This window comes from Mya arenaria, chromosome 13 (genome assembly GCF_026914265.1).
Source record: "Mya arenaria isolate MELC-2E11 chromosome 13, ASM2691426v1".
Classification (NCBI taxonomy): Eukaryota; Metazoa; Mollusca; class Bivalvia; order Myida; family Myidae; genus Mya; species Mya arenaria.
The window spans coordinates 32,029,308-32,037,278 of record NC_069134.1 but is presented as its reverse complement, the minus strand read 5'-3'; positions in this window follow the sequence as shown (position 1 = coordinate 32,037,278).

Sequence of the window (7,971 nt, the reverse complement as noted above, 5' to 3'; positions counted from 1 at the left end):
TTCTTTTAGATTCAAGTCCCTTTTCAGTGTACAAGTTTGATAGGGAGTCAATTCGTAATTCCTGTTGTACTTATTCTAGGTTGTCCTCGTCGGCTTGATTAAAATTATCCCATGTAACGTCTGCATATGCTAACAAAGGTCAAATGAATGTTGTAATAAGCACAACCTGAGATTTCCTATCAGTTTTATATTAATTAGTATCTAACGCAACCTTCACTTCTAGACATGAAAAAGCAATTCAGGTATCGTTAAGAAGTACAAGAAAAGTACCATGCTTTATCGTTTAAAGTGCAGCTATAAAATGTTATGTGTTTTTTTACCTTTTCCGCCTAGAATAACGAATAAGGGCACTCCAGAAGCATACTGTTATACAATGCCTTAATACATCTTACATAAATAATATGACTCAGTACCGGATGTTGTTTTTGGGTACGTTTATCGAACTCCACTTGAAGTGTTGTCGGTAAAAAAGAATAATTGCTATATTTTTAACGACTTGAATTAAGCTTAAAATATTATAAAACTATATATAAAATGAAAGCTGACGGCATCATATCGATATGTAAGATAAAAATTGAATTGCAATGAGAAAAATACGAGTATCGCTTCTTTTTCAGTTATATGTGCCTCAGATTACCATAAGCTTTATTATCTTGACCAAGCTACACAATTATTCCATAATACAGATAACAACCTGTCAGTGTTTGTGGATGCATTAAATCCAAGACGCTCACTGACGATTCCAGATATTAACATTTAAAAGGAACAAATGGCCATTTTGTTCTGTAAACCGGATATCTTTTATGTGTAAAGTCGTTATACAATTCGGTTATGAATGATAATAATTACATAAGTTAAGACGGAAAATGTCGCTCAAGCGTCATATGACTCAAAACATGGACATTTCATGTCTTATGCTTTTGTTTAAGCATACTGTCACTTTTATAACAAGAAACTTATAATTACATCGAAACAATATATTTTAGATATTTATCAACTATGGTCATCGATAAAACTATTTAATTTAAGTCATTGATATCATATGATTTTAAGACACGCAGGCCTAGTCCATCTCACCATCGTCTGCAACACACTGACTTAATACGCGCTTAAAATAATAATACAATTCAGAATTAAAACGAACTATAAAGTTAGAATAAAAATATAAATATTTATCGCAGTCTTTTACATTTGTACTTTGTCAAGCGTTTGTATCTTGGACTATACATTGACGTTGTTGAGCCCAACCCTTTAGGCATATATTAGGGTCTGTCGTATGGTATCTGTATCTTAAATTTGGTAGTTCTGGTGTGCGTTTCAGAGACGATCGTTAAGGCGATCGTTAGCTGAGTTTGGTAGTACGACCAAAATTACCGATCGGCACCGTTTCAGAGACGCAACGTGCACCTGCTTTATCGTTAATTATGCTCGTAAACCTACGACCGGTAAGAGGCACTCGTTAACTTAACGATCAAGATGGCGGATGAAGATTTTCTCCATATCAAAGTATATTTTTACTTTTTATCAACATTTGAGAGTTTAATAATGCGTGTAGCATGTTAGCTGGTGTGGAATTTTCCAACTATGTCTAAAAATAGCTGAAAACAGTACGAAAATGTTCTATTTCCGCCTGTCAAAAAAGGATTTTAACTGTAGAAGATGTAAGCTTTTTGTTATATTTAGTTAATGTGCTGATATTGTGTACATCTAAAACATGGACTATGATGTAGAATTTAATTTGGTTTCATTGCTGTTTAATATGTCATATAAAACATTTTCTTGAAATTCTTCTATTTCGGATGGTTTTTAATTCGGATAAATAAATGCCTGTACTGTACATATTTTGTTGTAATATTACCGGTCTTTATGGCATGTAGTCAGTGAATTATTAAACAATGTTACCATTTTATCATGTCATAATAAAACATAATTATTTTTCTTATTTTTACACATCTAAAACTGATGCTAAATATGTAAATATACTGTACAGTTATGTAAACAACACTGTCACAACAAATAAGTTGATTATTGGCACTTTAATACCATGGACACTATCAGGTGACAATGTAATCATTTTGTTTCACCTTTACTTGTAATTATGCGTTTCACACAGTGACCTTGAATGCGAAAATGTTTCAAGTGATAATTGGACAATGCCTGCACCCATGGCCCTCAAACTTGACTTGGAGTTGTGTCTCACCTGTAGATGACCCCTTATGATTTAAGGGGTCATTGGATCAAAGGTCAACTTGTCAATGCCTGCACCCATGGCCCTCAAACTTTACATTTAGATTTTTGGTGACCAGCTGATGACTACTATGGATTTTGAGGACATACAGTCAAAGGTTATGGTCATAACAGACTCTATCCTCAAACTTTGAATGGTCATAATCTTAAAACTGCCTCAACGGCATACAATGTTAGCGACAAATCAGCTGTCTTTTCGGTCCATGCATATTTCATTCAATTGTCCATATAATCCTGACAACATGGCGCTCAGGGGGGGGGGCATAATGTTTGACAAACATCTCTTGTTGAAACTTGTTTTAGTAAGGTAGCATATGGTTTATGTAGAACTTTGTAGTATATGTACATATGTGAGTTTTCAACAGACAAAGGTTAAATCTTGACTTTTTCAGTCATACAGTACCATTTGATGCCAAGGGTACAATAAAAACTGAAATGAAAATTGACAACAGAAGTGTCATGGTTTTGGTGGAAAATGCTGTGTTCTTCATTGACCTCTGGTTTAATAATGGCATGGAAAAGGGAATTAAATTCTAATGTTGGTTTTATGAATAATAATGGAGGTATATTCAACATATGAACACATTGTCATAAGGACTAATGTAGAAACTAAACTGCAAAACCATTTTATGTACCTGCAGTTAATGCACAGGCTATGTACAGATGCTTATTGATATTCTGTTTTCATTTTTTTAGTTGCCTTGCTTGTTAAATATTTGTTTAAGTTCATTATTTCAGGCTGGTGATAGAAAACTATCAGGCATGCTTCAAGCTGACAATGGAGGGAAATGTAAAAGTAGGTAGGAAATGATAAAATGCAATAGGATATAAACCAATTTTATGAATAATACAATAAGATAAATTTTTATATTGATACAATGTTGGGCATCTTACTTTGAGCAGTTAACTTGTATAACATAATTGTTATTTAACTTATATTAACATTAAACAAGAAATAAAATGTGACCAGAATGGTGTTTTTCATGTTTTCTTAAATACCCTTCTTATTTTTTTTAAAAAAGACAATAAATTGTTAAATAGGCAGTGAGGCTTTTATGTGTAACCTTCATTATTTGAAATGAAATTTCGTCCATTTATTTAAATTTGACTTTGCATTTAAAAGCCATTACAGTAGCATTAGATTTTCCAAATATATATATATATATATTTATACAGTTTCAACTGTGATGTATATCCAGTTGTACATGTTTCCTCTAAAGATTAAAACACTTTTGAGTTATGATAATATTATTAAATATTACACCAACTTATGATAATATAAAAAACACACACTACCAAGGCTGATCATGTAAACCTTCATACTATCTTTTTATAGAAATTAAGTGAATCTTTTGATATTTCTGAATACATTTGTTTTTACTTTGACTGGCTCATGTTTAAACACAGAATGCTACATAAAGTGTATACTCCAGTGTATACCACATGATTGAAATAGATAATAGATAATATTTGCATGAAACTCTGAACACTTAACCACTATGGCAGTCTGCACCAGTTAGGATACTTTTTGTTGAATAATGTGTTTTGATGAGACGAGCTTGTAAAATAGCTGTATTTCTTTTAGTCATTTTGTGTATTTGAAGCATGTCTGCAAATGTAGATTTTATCATGTATTTTGAATGGATCTGAAATACTGTTTATTTAACTGTTAATACAACGATTGACACAATACAGATGGATTTATGAATTGTCTTCATACAAAAAATCCAACCAGTCAAAATTGTATTTTCGAACTGTTTCCCAATACAATAACTCTCAGTCACAGTTTTGGTAAATAAACGTATGAACTTTACTTGTTATCTGAACTTAGGCCGGTTGTTGATGATTGGAATCAGTCATCATCATCTCCTCCTCCTCATCATCATCATCCACCACACCCACCATCACCACCAACTTCAACACCTTCATCATCATCCACATCATCAATCATCAGCAACATCTACGCATCATCATCTCGTCATCGTCACATCATAATTAGTATCATCATCTTAGTCGTCGTCGTCGCATTATCATTATAATTATCATAATATTCGTCTTCGTCGTCGCTGCATTATCACTATCGTCGTCATCGCATCATCATTATAGTGTCGTTGTCGCATTATTATTATTATTAAATCATCATTGTCGTTGTCGTCGCATCATCGTGATCATCATCATCAGCACAACGCTGCACGTTTGCTTTTACTTTACAGAACATTCACAATACGCATACCATAATATTTCACTTATCAAAGACGAATTTAAAGTAAAATCACCAGCCTGAAAAAAACAACGTATTTTGTTGTTGTCCAATTTTCATTATGATTACACACATTTTAAAGGGAGCGTCGGAACCCGCCACTGCCTCCATCACAAAAAGTCCCGGATGATGATGTACTTAAGATACAATTGTAACATAAAAAGCAGATGGTTAATCAGAATAGAGACCACGAGTTTGTATCATTTGTGTCAATTATTATAAAAAGGAGAGTTACATTAATTGATTTCCTTCAGGAGATTATCAGAATTATTATTATTATTAATAATATTATTATTACATTTGTATTATTACTATAATTATCATTAGTAAAAAAGACAGGTGCGCTCATCAGATTAATATGACGTTACGTCATTTCACTTCAGACTGGGTCACTCGCTTTAACGCTGTGCTTTATCGTTACTTTTTACGTACGACCGGAGAGTTTACGAGACGTTTCTGAAACGCCTTTATGATTATCGTTAAGTTGGTCGTTATTATGATCGTAAATTTATGATAATGGCAGATCGTAAAATCTATCTGAAACGCACCCCTGCTACATTATTGAGATTTAAGCAACATGTACAGCTATCTACACCCGAGTCCGAAAGCCCAGTAGCCATAACTGTCTGAAGCTCCATATAGGCACCCCATGATCATCTTTGCACAGCTTGAGCCCCAACTCTGATCCGTCGATACAAATGCACGAAGCATGGCACTCATCGATAATTTATTGAAAGATTGTAGGGTCAGACTGACACTAGCTAAAAGAAAATAGTTAAAATTATAAGTTGAACATTTCTTTATTACAAACGTTTACATTTCTTGTAATTTAGGATGGCGTTGATGTGATTATTTGGTTGGTATATCCAATGAGTTTACTAGAAACTAAAATTAGTATGGAATTCCTCAAGGGCGGATACTTTTTGAACAAATTACACAAAACCACGAAAAATACTAAATGGCATGATATTTATACCCGTGTTTAAGGAGTATATTATATATTATATATTTTGAAAGCATTGTTGATATGAATTCATTTTAAAAATAAACATTAAACACGAACATTTGGTGGAAAACAACAGAAATAACAGCAACATCCACGAGTAATTACTGTTCTAAAATTCTGTTCCGTAAAGGATATCCATCACGCTTTGCCGCTTACTTTTATTTCTAACTGTCATAAATCACGCATTCCTGGGGCCGTCTTCTCTAACCATCCATTAAACACGATCTCACATGGACATGCTTAAACCTCTTATGATATAAAAGCATTGAATTGGTCTTACATTTCTAAATCATACGTTACTATATTCATAATGACACGGTGACATCAGTTTCCGACATTCTAATACGAAGACGGCTTACTTCCGGATGACTTTCATTAATGTCAGCAACAGCTTTAGGTTGAATGGCAATCAGACGTGACAATACGTACATACTGATGCGTATTTCTTTTACACGAGATAACAGTTTGCTAAATACAAACCCTTTTACAGAATAAAAAATGCAAAATATGTTTATACATGTATATGCATACCCTTTCAAAGGTGAATGATAAAATGTAAATTTCTGTTTCCAAGGAATCATGATTGCTTATTTGAATACAGGATAAGCACATACAATTAATTTAATTTAATTTTACAAAAAAACATAGCGTTTCATAACGTCTCATTTATGTTGGTGTACCTATACATAACAGACTCACTTTCCTTGTAATGATTTTCACTTCAGAATGTAAGGTAATCCTGCATTTAGGAATCATTTTATTTATTCAGTCTATATTATTATTTTTGCACTGGCATTTTGCATGTACTTGTGCCTGTTCTATTACAGAAGTTGAAGCTATATATGCTTCTTATGATCTGTCCTGTTGGTAGGTATGAAAATGGAATCTTGTCGCTTTTGAATATCAATTGTCAATGGTTTGATTTGTTTGAATAAAAAGATTTACATACCACGTGCTTAATCCTAGAACTAGAACAAACAATGATTAAATTTCGTAAGACAGGAAGCCGTTCCAAGTGTCGTACAATCCTACAATAAAGTATTGGTCAGAAAGGTAGTAAGGATTGTAGCTCAAATTATATTCGAGGCTTGTGAAGCATAGGCTAACGAGACCAGACTTAAGGCGAATATCTTGTGTGGGATCGGCGCATTTAACAGACACTACAAAATATGGAAAAGCTGAACATTTTTCGTATATCGGATAAATTTCTGATTTCCTGGATGTGTTGTCTGTTTGGTATGATACATATTTGGCGCTTTCTTGTAACCTGATTCATGCGGAAACTCATATGATTTTTTTTTTTTATCTTCAGTATGTATGTATAATTATTTTCTTGCAATATATACTTAAGCAATACCTGTACAAATAATTGATTTTACTACTGTTAGGAGAACGTCAAGGAAGTAAATTATGAGATGTTAATGACAAAAAAGAAAAATGAAACTGTTTACTACATAAATCATCATCGATCAGGTGTATTCTCACGAAATAAACAGGTCGAGAAAGGGAGCAATGCCACGTGTTAAGGATGTCTGATAGAGCTGGTCATGTTTATCAACGACAACCAGACACACGCAAACGCCTTTTCAACATATAAATATATACGAAAAACAGATTTAAACCGATTAAATAACAAAACATCTCCTTTTTTTTGTTACGAGCACGTGGTTATCATAGTCACGGAGCATAAACAGTAGGCTTAGATTTAATACGGGAAATGCAACATTTCGAGTGTATATCCTATAATAAACGATGTATAATCCCAGGCCCCTAAAGTACGTGATATATATTTAGTTTGATGCCGATGAAATTATTATGCAAAATTACAAGTACATTAAAATTACCTAGATCTTGTAAACAAGTTAAATAAATGCATTTAAAAAAAATATATGGCACGTTTTGCTGCCCTTGATTTTGATTTTGATATCACCGCCTCTGACATAAATACTCGACATATAGATATGCTATATCTACACAGGATGCGTTACGATTAAAATATAACGATCGAATGCAACAAAATATTATATACTTTGGCTTTTCTGAGTTAAAAGATTGCTAGAATTGAATGTGTTTTTTTTCTTTTGGAAATTAAATACTGTTAGAGTAAGATAAGAGAAAATTAAGCGCCCTGAAATTATAGCACTTGATTTGTTTTCTGCGCAAAGGATTGCCTTTAAGAAATAAAAATAAATTAATTATAGACACACCTGATTTCGGATAAGATTTGTGTACATTAAGGCTAATGTGTTTGCCAATTCAATTAGGGGATATCACTGAGAGGAAAGTACAAATATCAATGATGAAATGGAATATCCATCCGCAGGTTATGCAACTATGCAATAATGAGGGTTAACCTGTTATCCTGAAATTGGCAATATTAAATTTTACCTTGAGGTATTACCCTGAATGCAGTAGACCAGAATGAAGACATCAATGGTATAATTATTCAAATTGTAGT